Source organism: Phyllobates terribilis, unplaced genomic scaffold (assembly GCF_046119375.1).
Source record: "Phyllobates terribilis strain yellow unplaced genomic scaffold, ASM4611937v1 Scaffold_9__5_contigs__length_417890890, whole genome shotgun sequence".
Taxonomy (NCBI): Eukaryota; Metazoa; Chordata; class Amphibia; order Anura; family Dendrobatidae; genus Phyllobates; species Phyllobates terribilis.
Genome location: NW_027362769.1, coordinates 295313993 through 295331834, shown reverse-complemented (window position 1 = coordinate 295331834; position 17842 = coordinate 295313993).

The window sequence follows — 17842 nt, the reverse complement described above, 5'->3', positions numbered from 1 at the left end:
TACAGGAGTATTTCCAAGTAAACATTGAAGCCATGACTGTGTCACTGGACCCTTGCTCTTTTTGTGCTTCCAATCTGGATAAATGGCCGGAGCTCGCCACTTACGCCTAGGAGATCTTGTCATGCCCCGCAGCCAGCGTTCTGTCTGAACGTGTGTTCAGCGCTGTTGGTGGTGTGCTGACAGATAAGCGCACGCGGCTCTCCACTGATAATGTAGACAGACTCACGTTCATAAAGATGAACAAATCATGGATCCGAAATGACTTTTCTACCCCTGTGTCATCCTGTGGAGAGTAAAAGCTTGTTGATTGGTTAAAATCACCTCACCAACCGTTTTAAGCTTTCAAATTACTAATCATGTTTATCTGTATCTTGGCTGGAAAATAATTTGGGCTTTGTGGCAGTGTTCAGTACTGATTCTATTAGGCCATCTATACTAAGCTCCACCAGATTTAAAATTACTAATAATTTTTAGCTGCATGTAGCCCGGAAAATAATTTTGGGGCTCCGAGATGCACAAGACACATAAATGCCTTCTTGCTGCCCTACCTGCAACATGACCCTCAGATTGTCATAATTCGAAGTATTCCTGACTACTGGATTGCCACACTCTTAGATCCCCCACACTCTTCGATCAACCTTTTCATTTTAATAAAGACCCCAAAAATTGTCATTTTTGGAAATTATAAGCATTAGCAGGTTATTAGAAACTGAAATCAAACAGTTTTCAACTCAAAACTTTATTCTAGGTTATGTTACATTTGCACATAGGACCCTTTGTTCGAAAGGAGCTTCTGAACTCACTCCTCCATTGAATTTGTCAGGTTTTGGATGGTTTCTGCTTCAATTGTTTTGCATGAGGACAGAATACCCTCCCAGAGCTGTTGCTTAGACGTGAACTGCCTCCCGCCATCATAGACACTCCTTTTGATGATGTTCCAGAGGTTCTGAATGGGGTAGAGGTCAGGGGAGCATGGGGGTCACACGATAGGTTTGTCCCCTTTTATGCCCATATCAGCCAGAGATGCACATGTGTTATGTGCAGCATGAGACGGTGCATTATCATGCATGAAAATGATGTTGCTGTGGAATACATGGTTCTTCTTCTTGAACCATGGCAGGAAGTGCTGTTTGAGAAACTCCACATACATTATGGAGTTCATCTTTACCCCTTCAGGGATCCTAAAGGGGCCGACAATCTCTCTCCCCATGATTCCAGCCCAAAACATTACTCCACCTCCTCCTTGTTGGTGCTGTAGCCGTGTTTGCGTGGGGTGTCCATCAACCAGCCATCCTCCACTCCATCCATCTGGACCATCGAGTGTTTTGCACGGCACTCATCCGTGAACAAAACAGTTTTGAAGTCAGTCTTCATGTATTGTTTTGCCCACTGGAGCCATTTCTGCTTGTGTGCAATGGATAGAGGAGGTCGACAGGACCCTGCCTCTTGTTGTTCGGGGGACGTTGGAGGCACCAGCAGCTTCAAAAACTTGTCTGCTGCTATGACAAGGCTTTTTTGCCGCTGCTCTTTTAACCTGACGTAGTTGCCTGTAGGAAAGAGTCCTCAATTTGCCCTTATCAGCACGCACACGTGTGTACTGTGAATCAGCTACATACTTCTTGATTGCCAAGACACTTCATCCTGATCATCGCACAATGTTGATTGTAGTCATGCCTTGACCTAAACACTCCACAATTTGTTGCTTCTCAGCAGCCGACACATCCTTTTTCTTTCCCATTTTGGCAGAAAATGTAGGCTGCTTAATAATGTGGGACAGCCTTCTTAAGTAGTCTTGCCTTTCATTGGACACACCTGCCAAACTAATTAGCACAGGTGTCTGCAATTGCTTACAGTGATATAAAGAGCTCTGACACACATCACCATCAATGAGTTTAACTGACAAACAAACAAATTCTTCCCTTATCACTCCTAAACACTTTTTGCATAATAATTTGGAACACAGTGTACATGTGCTTTTCCACAAAACACCAGTGGTTCACGTAGTGAATCTTACAGTTCTAACTTGCCAACTGTGGTCTGTATGGAGTTGTTCAATAAAGGGCCCAAAATTAAGATAGCATAGACGGGAGAGGTCTCTATGAATAGGAATTCCTAAGTATTTGATACCCTGTGAGGGCCAGGCAAAGGGAAAGTTGGACTGGATGGAATCCTGTATGGATTTGGGGAGGGAGATATCGAGGGCCTCAGACTTCGCTGCATTGATTTTAAAATTTGACCATGTCACAAAGTGATCTATTTCAGCCATAACAGCAGGGATGGATATATGTGATTGAGTGAAACATACTAAGACATCATCAACAAATGCAGAGCACTTGTACTCGGTGCCTCCCACTTCAATCCACCTAATATTGGGGTTATGGCGAATTGATGAGAGCAGGTGCTCCGTCACTAGGATGTATAAGAGAGGGGACAGAGGACATCCCTGCCTTGTCCCATTGGTGATTATGAAAGGTGATGAAAATGTTCTGACGCGCCCCCTGGGCCTTGGGACACCCGGAGCCGAACCCTTTTTGGTGGATGCTGGTGGTTGTAGTCTCCGTGGCGGCGACCCGGTTCGGTAGCTCAGGGCGGTCAAACCAGTGGCGGAACTATTTATATGGTTTTGATGTTTAAATGTCCGACTACGCCATCCGTGGATTGCGGTCAGAGTGAACCGCCGCTGCAGGGCAGACCGCTGAGGCTGGTGTTGTGGGTGCAGCAGAGTGTAGCATAACTCCCCACGGGAGGAGTATAGGCTCAGGGCAGTGTATGCGGAGGATGGGGGTGATGGTGCAGGGCAGCAGCAGTAACGACACGGAGTCAGTGATGCAGTTCAGGGCCTTTACTCACAGTTCTTATTATCCAGACCACTTCTGCAGGTAACGGCTGCCCACGTCGTACTGTGCTCACCAGGTGAGGGGCTCAGACAACTCCCAGATAACTTTGAAGCGCTTCACAGGACCCACTTTGTGTGTCCTTTGTCTGGCTTTTCTTACCAACCCTTCTGTCCGGCTGCCTCGGGCCTCCTCTTGGTAAACTTGGCGCCAGTTTCCCTGACCCTATGTGGTGCCTTCCTAGCGGGTGTAGCGAGGGGCTGCGCCACATAAAATATCACAGCCTCCGGTTTCTAGCTGAGGGTCGTTTCCCGCCTCCACTAGTTTCGGGGACCGGTCTCCCCCTTTGGCCTGACCCCTCCACGCAGGTGGATTCGGGCGTGCGGTGGCGTCTCACCCGTCCCCACCCCTGGGATCCCTTCGTTCCTCGTTCCTGGAGCCTTCTCCGCTCCTCTTCCTTCCTTCTCTCTCTTCCAGGCCTGGGCCTCTGTTACTAGGCCCGCCTCCGGAGCAGAGCTCATGCAGAACCCCTGCTCCCTGTCACTTTTGCTCAGACTTCTCTGCACTGAACTAGATGGTGCCCACCTTTTATACTCCCTTCTCAATGCACCGAGGAACTGCTTCCTCCCTGCTCCTGCACTACAGGGTTCCCTTTCCTCAGCGTTCCCTCCCCCCACTCCAGCCAGGGAAAAGGACTGTAGTGCCCATCTCAGGGGCATATTGGTCGCCCTGCCCCACGGCAATGTGGTGTAATGCATGCAGGTGTCGGGTCCTGATCCACACTCCATCCTTACCTGAGAGTGAGATATCACACCTCTGGGTGAGGTGCAATACCTCAGTAGCAACCGAGCCCTCAGGGTGCTACAGTTCCATTTATCTTCAGCCTAGCTGACGGATTGCGATACAGGGCCATGATTTTGGCTATAAAAGGGTCCCCTAGACCCCTACCCCAAGCTTTTTAAGAGAATAATATATGGCGTGCCAGGAGACTCTATGGAATGCTTTCTCAGCATCCAACGAGAGTATCTAATTACAAATTTTTAACTGCATCTAGCCCAGGAAATACTTTGTGCCTAGTAGCAGTGTCTGCTAGTCAGCGGATTATCCCAGCTGTTAAGCAAGCTACACCACCTGTAGTTTGGACACTTAATTTTTTCAAAGGAAATGCTTCGGGACCACCGGATACTCAGTGAAGAGCATCAGGAGGCACCCCAAGGCATAGGGGCTGGGACTGGCGGTAGGACGCCTTGCGGTGGACAGCCGAGCTCGATCCTTATAAAAGCTTTTTAACTGCAGCAGCTTTAGTGCACGCTACTGGAGCTGGAATTATGCGGCTGCTGGCATGAGACTTGCCCTCCAATAGATCCTTTTAAAAGGATTTAAAGTGTATTCATTCAAATTAGAGAGACAATTTAAATTAAAAAGAATAGACCTGCCTCCACCACAGGGGGGCTCACTCGACCCACCAGCGGACAGGCACCAGTATTGGGAGAGGGGGGCTGGCCGTCAGGGTCCACCGCGGCTCTGGCACAAACCCGGCGACACGGAGGTGGCACGGGCACGAACGGACTGGCCATGTCGGCTTCTCACTTTTTGGACTTTAGAAGGGCATGACATGCCTATATCTGTGTCTCCCCCTCCTTTTACTCCTCCACCTCTTTTCTTTTCGTATGACTATATGTACTAGTCACTTTTCCATGTGTTAGTTATGTCTTCTGAGCAGTTTGTCAGCTTTTGGACACCTTTGAAGGTGTTTTCTATGTGTTTCTATGTGTTTTTGTTTGCCTGCCATTGGTTTTAATGGTGTTCGAAGGTGTTCGACGAACAGTTCGGTGAACACACGGGTGTTTGACGAACCGAACCGAACTCGAACACTACAGGGGTAGCTCAACACTATTGATAATGTCTGTAAAGCCCTGTGGAATTAATGACACTATAAAAGTGATTAAAATAAATAAAAATTAATGCCACGTTAGTGGTATCTGCCTATAATTCTAAGAAATATTTGGACTACAAGTTGTGTCTCCTTCATGTGTGTTGCCTGAATTTGACACAGCTCTCAGAGCACCAGGCCAACACCTGTCACTCATCCATCTGTTACTGATCAAAGTTTAAAGGGAATCTGTCACCCCCTGGGTCATATGAGACCTCTAATATGGGCATACAGGTTATAGAAATGTGTATCTATACATACCTGTATGGCCCATAGTAGAGGTTTGCTTGCAAAGAAATATGCTTTTATGAAATCGGTTTTCACATGCTTCACGGGGACGGGGATTACCATCTACCACACAAGTTGCTGCTCTCCCTCTGCAGAACTAATAAATACCCCGATCAGGTTTATGTGTATCCACCAGCATACCTGAACAATACCAGGTAAACCCCTGTTCATTTATTAAGAGCCCCATATACTCCATAATTTTAATTATAACCATAATCTCTATCTATCGATTCAAACCACAGGCTCTACCAGCTTTTTAAACCAAAATCAAGCTTCTATAACCCCACAGAAGCATATACTCATCAACTTGAGACACATCCCTGGGTATCTAATTAATATCTAGGATCACGCTCTTTTATGTAAGCCATCACAATAGAGGTATCTAAAGTAAGATATAACTTGTGATTAAATGTAAATTCTTTTATTACAGTAATCACTTCAATATTCTGTCTAATAAGAAGATCCATTATTCCGCTCCTATTCTCCTCCTCATCTTCCAATAAGATCATCCTGCCATCCAAGGTAAATACATGCGCAGTAGTTCCACAGAAAATCAACCAACTTATACAGGTCAGTAATTACAGTCCTTATTTGTCCCAACACAGGTCCCAAACAGCTCTGGATCCCTGGAGGGACTACCCAATGTTCTATTTTTAACCCTTGGTTTTATGCTAATATGTATCCATAACATTTTACTATTGGTTCACAAAATAAAAATATTAATATTCATCAACATTTGTATATTCTTCCATTACTACTCCCAGTAATCCTCGCCTACTCTCCTCAGTACATCAGCGCAGTGGTTCTATATTATTGATTTTATTTCCTCTAGTGGTCTATGGTGACACATACCATCTGCAGCAGATATACTAAGCTTACCTACCAGCGCCCCTAATTTTATATTTAAACTTATCTAGATGAGTGGGGCGCACCTTGAACCCCCAGGTGCTTCACAGAAGTTTATAACATTGAGCCATAAAAATAAAATTTTCACATTTTTCCCACAAAAACGTTTTTCAGCCCCCAATTTTGCATTTTCATAAAGGTAACAGGAGAAATTGCACCATGCAGTTTGTTGTGAAATTTCTCCTGAGTAAGAAGATACCCCATATGTGGGGAAAATCATTGTTTGGGCGCACGGCAGGGTTCGGAAGGGAAGGAGCACCATTTGACTTTTTGATTTTAAAATTTACTTGAATAATTAGCGAACGCCAGGTTGCGTTTGGAGAACCCTGATGTGCCTAAACAGTGGAAACTCCCCACAAGTAACACCATTTTGGAAACTAGACCACTCAGGGAACTTATTTAGATGTGTGGTGAGCACCCTGAACCCCCAAATGTTTTACAGAAGTTTACAACATGGAGCCGTGAAAATAAAAAAAAGAAAACTTTTTCCACAAAAATTATGTTTTAGCCCCAATTCTTTTATTTTCACAAGGGTAAGCGGAGAAAATGGACCCCAAAAACGTTTTTGTAACTTCTCCTGAGTACGCCAATACCCCATATGTGGGGAAAATACAGTGTTTGGGCGCACGGCAGAGTTCAGAAGGGAAAGAGCACTGTGTGACTTTTTGAACGCAAAATTGGCTGGAATCGAGAGCGGACGCCATGTCGCATTTGGAGAGCCCCTGATGTGCCTAAATAGTGGAAACCCCCCACAAGTGACCCCATTTTGGAAACTACACCCCTCAAGGATTTGGTCATTAAATAAGTTGTCATTAGTCTTGAGCGCAAGTGCTGGCTATTTGAGTTTGCATCGGGTACTCAGGTATGCACCATGTATCATGGGTGCTCGAGTGACATGCTCGAGTCCCCTCCCGCATGTTTCACAGTTATTAGACACCTAAAAAAAACATGCAGGGATTGCTCATGCATGGCAGGCAATCCTCGCAAAGTTTTTTTGGCCGCGAAGCATATGGGGCAGAGACTCGAGCATGTCACTCGAGCACCCACGATACTCAGTGCATACCCGAGCACCCGATGCAAACTCAAGTAGCGAGCACTTGCGTTCAACACTAGTTGCCATATCATCATCTTTTTTATTTTACTTATGAAAAATATCCCAACCCTAACCCTAGCCCAACCCTAACCCCAACCCTAGCCCAAACCTAACCCCAACCCTAGCCCAACCCTAACCCCAACCCTAGCATAACCCCAACCATAACCCTAACCCCAACCCCAACCCTAACCCCAATCCTAACCCTAGCCCAACCCTAGCCCAACCCTAGCCAAACCCTAACCCCAACCCTCACCCCAACCCTAACCACAACCCTAGCCCAACCCTAGCCCTAACCCCAACCCTAACCCTAGCCCAAACCTAACCCTAGCCCAACCCTAACCCTAGTCCAAACTCATCCCTAGCCCAACTCTGACCCTAACCCTAACAGTAGTCCAACCCTAACCCTATCACAACCCTAACCCTAACCCGGGAGTTAATTTTTTACGCCGTTCCTCGTGCGATATAAGTGATTAGATGACTTTATTCTTTGGGTCAGTGCGATTACAGTGATACCAGAATCATATCGGGTTTTCATGATTGACAGCTGTCACACACTAAAAGACTCATTTTTTTGTAAAATCTAGTTTTTGCATCGCCATGTTTTGAAAACTATAATTTTTCCATATTTTGTCCGACAGAGTCATGTGACAGCTTATTTTTTGCGGGATGAGTTGACGTTTTTATTGGTGCCATTTTCAGGCACGTGACATTTTTTGATCGCTTTCTTTTCCGATTTTTGGGAGGCAGAATAAACAAAAATCAACAATTCAGGATTTGTTTTTTTTTTTTAATTTTATGGTGTTCTGCGTGTGGTAAAATTTATAAGGTAGCTTTATTCTTTGGGTCAGTATGTTTACAGCGGTACCACAGTTATATCATTTTTCTATGTTTTGGCGCTTTTACACAATAAAAGCTATTTTACAGAAAATAATATTCTTTTGCATCGCTTTATGCTGAGAGCTATAACTTTTCTATTTTTCGGCTAATGGAGCTGAATGGCAGCTTGTTTTTTGCGGAACAATATGACGTTTTCAGCGGTACCATTTTTATTTATATTCGTCTTTTTGATCGTGTGTTTTTCCATTTTTTGTTTGGCGGTATGATGATAAAGCATTGTTTTTTGCTTAGTTTTTTATTTTTATTTTTTACCGTGTTCACTAAAGGGGTTAACTAGTGGGACAGTTTTATAGGTCAGGTCGTTCCGGATGCGGAAATACCAAATATGTGTATTCGATCGCAGCATTGCGGGGGTTAATGTGCCGGGAGTGGTGCGGGAACACTCCTAGCACATAGCACCGGGTGTCAGCTGTGACAGTCAGCTGACACCCGGCGGTGATCGCGCCCGCACAGCTTGTGTGCGGGCGCGATCGCAAAGACGTATTAATACGTGTCAGGCTCTTAAAGCCCAGGGCGCAGATATGTATTAATACGTCTTGGGCCTTAAAGGGGTTAATATGCTTGTCTCAGGAGATTAGAAAGAAAATTATAAACAACTCTTTCCTTTGCTTCCTCTGGTCCATGTTGAGTGTGGTACACACCATGTCACCAAGCAGCACAGTGAGTATCTGTAGCCCTAAATACTGGCCAACTGACTATTTACAAGATTGTAGACACCTGTGATGCTAATTAGAGGACACTACTTGATTTAACATGTCCCTTTTGTCAAATTAATTACAGGGGTACCATCATTTCTGTCCAGGCCTATTTCATGAGTTTAATTTTTAAAAATTCTGTGGAAGCAGGGTTGAAAAGCAATGACTGACTTTCATTTGTTCATTTTCATAGATTTTTAATTTATTATTACTTTTGTCAGATTCAAGTTATTTCTGTGACCATTGTGGGTTTTTCTTTCATTAAAGGAGGGGTACCAACAATTTTGACCACGTGTGTACATTTCTATAACGTGTATACCATATTAGACGTTTCATATCTCCCAGAGGGTGACAGATTCCCTATAAGCTAGAAATGCCGGTCCAAGCCCTGTCCCATGCTGAAATGTGGCCTGGTTTCAGGACAACGCTATTAGCACAAACAATTTAGATTATAAAATCAGGCTCCCTGGATGGAACAGAATATATGCAAAAAATAATTAAAAGCTCAGATGTGGTCAGTTTATGTGGCACGGTATTAACAGACACAACTTTAGATTTTCTAATGTGAACTCCTGAATGAAGCCAAATATCAGCAAAAAAGAATTAAAAGTTAAAATCTGACCTGGTTTCTATTGCACGGTAGTAGCAGAATTTTTTTTTACATTTTCTAATGTAGACCCTGGATGGAGCAGAATATCAGCATAAAAGAATTAAAAGCTCAGATGTGGCCTGGTTTATGTAGCACAGTAGTAAAAGACATACATTTAGATTTTGTAATGTGAATTCTTGAGTGGAGCAGAAGATCAGTAAAAACCAATTACAAGCTCAGATGTGGCCTGGTTTATTTAGTACGGTAGTAACAGACACAAATTTAGATTTTCTAATGTGAACTCCTGGATCGAGCAGAGTATAAGCAAAAAAGAATTAAAAGCTCAAATCTAGCTTGGTTTCTGAGGCACATTAGTGGCAGAAAAAAATTAGATTTTCTAATGAGGACCCCTGGATGGAGTAGAATATCAGCACAAAAGAATTAAAAGCCCATATGTGGCCTGGTTTATGTAGCACTGTAGTAACAGACACATTTAGATTTTCTAATGTGGAGCCCTGGATGGAGCAGAATATCAGCAAGAAAACAATTAAAAGCTCAAATCTGGCCTGGTTTCTGTAGTCTAGTAGTAGCCGAAAAAAAAATACATTTTCTAATGTGGACCTCTGGATACAGCATAAGATCAGCACAAAACAATTACAAGTTGAGATGTGGCCTGGTTTATGTAGCACCGTAGTAACAGACACAAATTTAGATTTTTCGAATGTAGACCCCTGGATGGAGCAGAATCTCAGCACAAAACAATTACAAGCTCAGCTGTGGCTTAGTTTATGTAGCATGGAAGTACCTGAAAAAAATTAGACGTTCTAATTTGGAGCCCTGGATGGAGCAGAATATCAGCACAAAACAATTAAAAGCTCAGGTGTGGCATGGTTTATGTAGTACGTTAGTAACAGACACAAATTTCGATTTGTTTAATGTGGATCCCCTGTATGGAGCAGAAGATCAGCACAAAACAATTAAAAGCTCAGATTTGGCCTGGTTTCTATAGCACGGCAGTACCAGAAAAAAATGAAAAAATGTTTACATTTTATGTGAACTCCTGGATGTAGCAAAAGATCATTACAAAACAATTACAAGCTCGGATGTGGCCTGGTTTATGTAGCATGGTAGTACCAGAAAAAAAAATAGATTTTACAATGTGGAGCCCTAAATGGAGCATAATCTCAGCACTAAACAATTACAAGCTCAGATGTGGCCTGGTTTCTGTAGCATGGTATTAACAGACACAAATTTAGGTATTGTAATATGAACTCCTGTCTGAAGCAGAATATCAGCAAAATATAATTAAAAGCTCAAATCAGGCCTTGTTTCTGTAGCACAGTAGTGGCAGAACAAATTTAGATTTTATAATGTAGACCCCTGGAAGGAGCAGAAAATCACCACAAGAAAATTAAAAGCTCAGACGTGGCCTGGTTTACGTAGCACAATAGTAACAGATACAAATTTAGATTTTGTAATGTGGACCCCTGGATGGAGCAGAATATCAGCACAAAACAATTACAAGCTCAGATGTGGCCTGGTTTACATAGCATGGTAGTACCAGAAAAAAATCAGATTTTTAATGTGAACTTCTAGATGAAGCAGAAGAGCAGCACAAAACAATTACAAGCTCAGATGTTTCCTGGTTTATGTAACACAGTAGTACCAGAAATAAATTAGATATTCTAATGTGGAGCTCTGGATGGAGCAGAATCTCAGCGCAAAACAAAAGCTGAGATGTGGCCTGGTTTCTCTAGCACAGTAGTACCATAAAAAATAAGATTTTTTTGTGTGAAATCCTGGATGTAGCAGAAGATCAGCACAAAATAATAATAAGCTGAGATGTGGCCTGGTTTATGTAGCATGGTAGTACCAGAAAAAAAATAGATTTTCTAATGTGGAGCTCTGAATGGAGCACAATCTCAGAACAAAATGATTACAAGCTCAGATGTGGCCTGGTTTCTGTAGCACGGTAGTAACAGACACAAATTTGGATTTTTTATTTGAACTCCTGGATGGAGCAGAAGATCAGCACAAAACAATTACAAGCCATGGTGTGGCCTGGTTTAGGTAGCATGGTAGTACCAGAAAAAAAATAGACTTTCTAGTGTGGAGTTCTGGATGGAGCAGAATTTCAGCACAAAACAATTAAACTCTCAGATGTGGCCTGGTTTCTCTAGCACAGTAGTACTAGAAGAAAATTAGATTTTCTAATGTGGAGCAGAATCTCAGCACAAAACAATTACAAGCTGAGGTGTGGCCTGGTTTCTGTAGCACAGTAGTACCAGAAAAAATGCAGATTTTTATATGTGAACTCCTGGATGGAGCAGAAGATCAGCACAAAACAATTATAAGCTCAAATGTGGCCTGGTTTATGTAGCACTGTAGTACCAGAAAAAAAATAGATTTTCTTTTCCAACAATTTTTATTAACAATTTTTAAACATATAAGAAAATTGGGGAGGAAAAGAGCAGAGGTGGTAAGGGGGGAGGGGTAAGGGTAGACTAGGAAAAGAGGGAGGGGAACAAAATAAGGAAGGAGTACTCATTAATAAGTAAAGGAGTAACAATCAAACGTGTGTATGGAATTACAGTAATATGTGTAAGATAAAGAATACAGCAAAATACTGTACGTTAGTTAAGCTAAAGTATTACATAGACCCATAAAACAGATAAGACAGTGAGGTACTTAAATATAAGCAGCAGATCAAGGATGGGTTTCAGGCCAATGTGCCCACTATTTTGAAAAATGTATTTAAACAGTCATTGGTTATGGCGAATCTGTGTTGATTTGTTTTATGGAGTTTAATTCTTTCCATAATATCTGAGAATTTGGGTGGATCAAGCTTTTTTCAATGGAAAGCTATGGTGTTTTTTACTACAAGAAGGGTATGAATTTTAATGGGCCTATCTGAGGGATTTAAATCTTCCATTCCCAAGGATAGTAGAGCCATCTGAGGGGTGATTGTAATTTTGCTGCTAGATAATTTATTAATAAGGTCAGAAGTATGGGCCCATAAAGATTGAATTTTAGGGCAGCTCCAAAAGATATGAAGGAGACTTCCATGGAGACCACAATTTCTCCAACACAAAGGCAGGTTGTTTGAATTTATGTGAAAAAGTCTGGAAGGGGTATAGTATCACCTGGAGAGTAGTTTATAGAATGTTTCATGAAACGACATTAAAATATAATATTAGATGTATATGAATATGTTAATGCATTTTCCCAGTTTTCAGGTTGGAAAGATAGTTTCATGTCCGATTCCCATCTCATCTTATAGGTATTTTTAATTAATTCAGTATCATTATTGAACCAGTTATAGATACTTCTGCAGCTCCTGAAAATTTTATAATTAATGTTGCATAAGAGGTTAGTTGTTGCCTCAGAAATCAAAGGTTTACTACGGAGAAAATTGTGAATATAATCCTTTAGAATAATATAATGTAAAAAATCAGATATGGGAAGATTCAATTTCTTTTTCAGGTCTTTAAATGGAAAAAAAAATTCCCCATCATAAATATCTTTTAATTTAGCTAGTCCGTGTTCTGACCAAGAAGTAGGAATTGCGTAATTATATATGGAGGAGATGAATGATAATGAGAGATTTTTTTGGAAATTGTATTTATCTACACCTCTTATGGGTTAGGCTAGTTTCTTCCATGCAAAAATGGAAGCATGAAAAATAGGATGTGTAGGTTCAATAGAACATTTTTTAAACAGATGTTTGTATAGCAGGACACGTGGAGGTTTATTGTTATTTAAAGTGACTTCCAAGTCAATCCAATCCAGTAAATCATTTTGGGTTAACTGTTTCTCGACCGTACACTGTACATATATGTCGGCGCTTGCTGGGCTCTGTGCAGCGCCGACGTTTATAAACGGTCGGTGTTCCCGCAGCGCTCAGGACTCCCAGGGTCCTGCAGGTGCTGCGGTTGCAGTTCAGATCAGTAGCAGTGACAGGGGACATCATCAGGACCTAATTGGATCAGGTCCCAATGATGTTAACCCTTTGCTATCTTCTAGATGCCGCAATCTATAGCGATCACGGCATTTAGAAGATAGTGAGAGGAGAGGGGGTCATCCACTTACCTCTCCGACGGCCCCCTGATGTCTGAGAGGACCTGGCGTTGTCATGGCAGCCGGAGGTCACATGACCACCTCTGGGTTTGCCATGTACGGTGTCCTGCTAGACTCAGCCTGCAGCTGAAGTATAGCAGGAGACACTGACTGTGAAACTGTCAGAAAAGCTCTCATGCAATGAAATACATGTCTATTGCATGAGAACAATGATTAGAAAAATAAAAATTAATGTCCCATACAGGGACTAAGTAAAAATGTAAAAAAAAGTCTAAAAAATGTTTTCAAACTGTTTAAAAAAAATCACAAAATAAATAAAAATAAATAAATAAAGTATTAAACCAATAAATCCGTATATTTCTGCAAAAACAAAAAGTACACATATTTGGTATCGCCGCATCCGAAACAACCCGATCTATAAAACTGTCACACTAACTAACTCCTTCTGTGCACACGTAACAAAAATAAATAAAAAATGGAGCAAAAAATTATTCTATTTCATTATATCGCCTAACAAAAAGTGGAAAAAATGCGATCAAAAAGCAAAATGGAAATAAAAATAGTACCGCTGAAAACGTCATCTTGTTCCGCAAAAAAATTGCCGCCATACAGCTCCATCAGCCAAAAAATAAAAAAGTTATAGCTCTCAGAAAAAAGCGATGCAAAAAATATATTTTTTCTATAAAATTGTTTTATTGTGTAAAAGCGCCAAAACGTAAAAAAAATATATGGTAAGTGTAGTATCGCTGTAAACGTACTGACCCAAAGAATAATGCTTCCTTATCACTTTTACCATAAAAAAACCCTCAAAAAACAATTCCTGAATTGTTGGTTTTTGCTAATTTTACCTCCCTAAAAACAGAATAGAAAGCGATCAAAAAATGTCACGCACCCAAAAATGGTACCAATAAAAATGTCAACTCATCCCACAAAAAACAAGCCATCACATGACTCTGTCGACTGAAATATGGAAAAATTATAGCTCTCAAAATATGGCGATGCAAAAACTAGATTTTGCCAAAAAAGCGTCTTTTATGTGACAGCTGTCAGTCATAAAAACCTGATATAAATTTGGTATCTCTGTAATCGCACCAACCCGAAGAATTAAGTAATCTCATCCCTTATACCGCACGAGGAACAGTGTAAAAAATAAATAAAACCAATTTTTCACCTGCTACTGATTTGTTTATTATGTCTCCCAAAGATTGCAGTAAGGCTCTGCTCACATTTATCCTGCGCTCTGCGCTGAGCACTTACACCAGAGTTTCCGTGTAAATCTCTGAAATACGTGATTCAGATGGAACCCATGATGGAATATTCCCTGTAATGAGGCAGATATAGGCCACTGTGGATGCCGTCTGGCCTGTGATCCCATTGTGTCAGTTTTTTTAGGCGTGCATAAAAGTGCGGTTGGCCACAGTTTTGTGCACTTCTGAAAAAAGGACACTGCTAAACAGAGGCCAGACGGAGTCCAGAGTAACTCTGCTGCCTCATTACAGTGAATGGATCCCGCAGGGGTTTCATCCGAATTACATCACTTGGAAATTTAGATGGAAACCCGAGGTAAGTGCTCAGCATTGAGCGCCGGATAAACAATATGTAAAATGTTCCCAATAAAAGCTTCAACTCAGTCCTCAAAAAAAGCTAGTCCCTACTCAGATCCATTATCTGTTAAAAATATAAGGGACTTCCAAGTTACTGGTAGCAGAAAGGCTCTGGAAAAGTGAAATGGCCCTTGCCCCCCAAATGAAATTCAGAAAATGTTGTGCTCCCAAATCCAAATGCCTATTCTACAATAATTTGTTCTCCAATTGTCAAATAGCGTTCCATCCCTCCCAGATCTCACTGTATGGCTAAGCGGTACGATACAGCCACATATGGGGTATTGCCACGTTTAGAAGAAATTGTGTGACACATTTCGGCACCATTTTTACCCATTGCCCTGTGTGAAAATATAAAATCTGAGGTTAAAACATTTTTTTGTGGTAAAAATATAATTATGTTTCCTTCACTGCCCAATGGTATAAATTTAAAAATTAAAAAATACTCACTACTTCCCTAGATGAATTAATTGAGAGGTGTAGTTTACAAAATGGAGTCACTTGTGGGGGTTTCTGCTGTTTCGGCACGTCAGAAACTCTTCTGAACCCTGCCTCACACCACATCAGTGGTTTTCCCACACATATGGGGTATCAGTGTACTAAGTAGAAATTGCACAACAAATTTCATGGTGCAATTTCTCCTGTTATCCTTATGATAATGCAAAATTAGGGGATGAAAAACATTTTTTGTGGGAAAAATGTGAAAATTGTATTTTTACGGCTCAATATTATAAACTTCTGTGAAGCACCTGGGGGTGCAAGGTGCTCATCACACATCTAGACAAGTTCCCTAAGGGGTCTAGTTTCCAAAATGGTGTCACTTGTGGGGGGTTTCCACTGTGTAGGCACATCAGGAGCTCTCCAAACGCAACATGGCATCCGCTAATTATTCAAACAAATTTTACATTCAAAAAGTCTAATGGCGCTCCTTCCCTTTCGAACTCTGCAGTGCGCCCAAACAGTGGTTTTCCCTCACATATGGAGTGCCAGCATGCTCAAGAGAAATTTCACAACAAATTATGTAGTCCATATTTTCCTGTTACCCTTGTGAAAATAAAAAATTGGGTCTAAAGTAACATTTTTGTGAAAAAAAGTTAAATGTTCATTGTTTTCTTCCACATTCCAAAAATTCCCGTGAAACACCTGAAGGATTAATAAACTTCTTGAATGTGGTTTTGAGCACCTTGAGGGGTGCAGTTTTTAGAATGGTGTCACTTTTGGGCCCCTCAAAGTCACTTCAAATATGATGTGGTCCCTAAAAAAATGTTTTTGTAAATTTTTTGGAAAAATGAGAAATCGCTGGTCAACTTTTAACCCTTAGAACTTCCTAAAAAAAAAATGTTGGTTCCAAAATTGTGCTGTTGTAAAGTAGGCATGTGGGAAATGTTATTTATTAACTATTTTGTGTGACATATCTCTCTGATTTAAGGGAATGAAAATTCAAAGTTTGAAAATTGCAAAATTTTCAAAATTTTTGCCAAATTTCTGATTTCTTCACAAATAAACGCAAGTGATATCGAAGAAATTTTACCATTATCATGAAGTACAATATGTCGCGAAAAAACAGTCTCAGAATTAGGGGGATTCGTTGAAGCGTTCCAGAGTAATTACTTCATAAAATGACAGTGGTCAGAATTGAAAAAATTGGCCTGGTCACAAAGGCGAAAACAGGCTCTGGCACGAAGTGGTTAACCAATACATACTTTGTTTAATAAGGTTGGCTAAGTAATAGGCTGAAATATTTGCGAGACCAAATCCACCATATAGTTTATTTTTTTATAGAATGTTGGTATCGATTCTAGCTTTTTTATAGTCCATATAAAGGAATTAACTAGATTTTGAAGGCTCATTAAATATGAGGTAGATATTTTAAGAGGGAGAGATCTGAAAATACACTGCTCAAAAAAATAAAGGGAATACTTAAATAACACATCCTAGTTCTGAATGAATGCAACATTCTCATTGTATACTTTGTTCTGTACAAAGTTGAATGTGCTGACAACAAAATCACACAAAAATCATCAATGGAAATCAAATTTATTAACCAATGGAGGCCTGGATTTGGAGTCACCCATGAAATTAAAGTAGAAAAAAACACTACAGGCTGATCCAACTTTGATGTAATATCCTTAAAACAAGTCAAAATGAGGCTTAGTATTGTGTGTGGCCTCCACAATCCTGTATGACCTCCCTACAATGCCTGGGCATGTTCCTGATGAGGTTGCGGATGGTCTCCTGTGAGATCTCCTCCCAGACCTGGACTAAAGCATCCGCCAACTCCTGGACAGTCTGTGATGCAACGTGACGTTGGTGGATGGAGCGAGACATGATGTCCCAGATGTGCTCAATCGGATTCAGGTCTGGGGAACGGGCGGGCCAGTCCATCGCTTCAATGCCTTCATCTTGCAGGAATTGCTGACACACTCCAACCACATGAGGTCTGGCATTGTCCTGCATTAGCAGGAACCCAGGGCCAACCGCACCAGCATATGGTCTCACAAGGGGTGTGAGGATCTCATTTCGGTACCTAATGGCAGTCAGGCTACCTCTGGCAAGCACATGGAGGGCTGTGTGGACCTCCAGAGAAATGCCAATCAGCGAACTATGTTAGTGAAGACAGGAGAGCGTATTTAAATTTGGCGCCAAAATTGCTGATTGGTCGCGGCCGGCAACCACGACCAATCAGCAAAGCAGTGTTTAAATTTGGCGCCAATATCGCTGATTGGTCGCGGCCGGCAGTCGCGACCAATCAGCAGAGCGGTCTTTAAATTTGGCGCCAATATTGCTGATTGGTCGCGACCGCCGATGGCGACCAATCAGCAAAGCGGTGTTTAAATTTGGCGCCAATATTGCTGATTGGTCGCGACCGCCGACCGCGACCAATCAGCAAAGCAGTGTTTAAATTTGGCGCCAATATCGCTGATTGGTC